This window comes from Triticum dicoccoides, chromosome 3B (genome assembly GCF_002162155.2).
Source record: "Triticum dicoccoides isolate Atlit2015 ecotype Zavitan chromosome 3B, WEW_v2.0, whole genome shotgun sequence".
Lineage (NCBI taxonomy): Eukaryota > Viridiplantae > Streptophyta > Magnoliopsida > Poales > Poaceae > Triticum > Triticum dicoccoides.
Genome location: NC_041385.1, coordinates 474,484,129 through 474,484,632, shown reverse-complemented (window position 1 = coordinate 474,484,632; position 504 = coordinate 474,484,129).

Here is a 504-nt window from a genome sequence, read left to right as displayed (position 1 = left end):
GTCGGGGTGTTGTGTCGTGGTCGGGGTGTGTTGTCGGGGTCGGGGTGTCTGGGTCAGGGGGTCAGGGTGTCGGGGTGTCGAAGTGTGGTGTCGGGTTGTCGGGGTGTGGTGTCGGGGTGTCTTTTTTCTACTTCTTTTACTTCTTTTCTTTTCTTCTTTTCTTCTTCTTCTACTTCTTCTACTTCTTTTCTTCGTCTTCTTCTTTTTTCATCTTTTTTCTACTTCCTTTACTTGTTTTATTTTCTTCTTTTCTTCTTCTTCTACTTCTTCTACTTCTTTTCTTCTTATTCTTTTTCATCTTTTTTCTACTTCTTTTACTTCTTTTCTTTTCTTCTTTTCTTCTTCTTCTACTTCTACTTCTTTTCTTCTTCTTCTTCTTTTCTTCTTCTTCTTCTTTTCTTCTACATATTCTTTTTTCTAACACTAACACTAAATCTTCTTCTTTTCTAACACTAAATCTAACACTAACAATTAAACAACAAAAAAAAAGAAAAAACAGAAAAA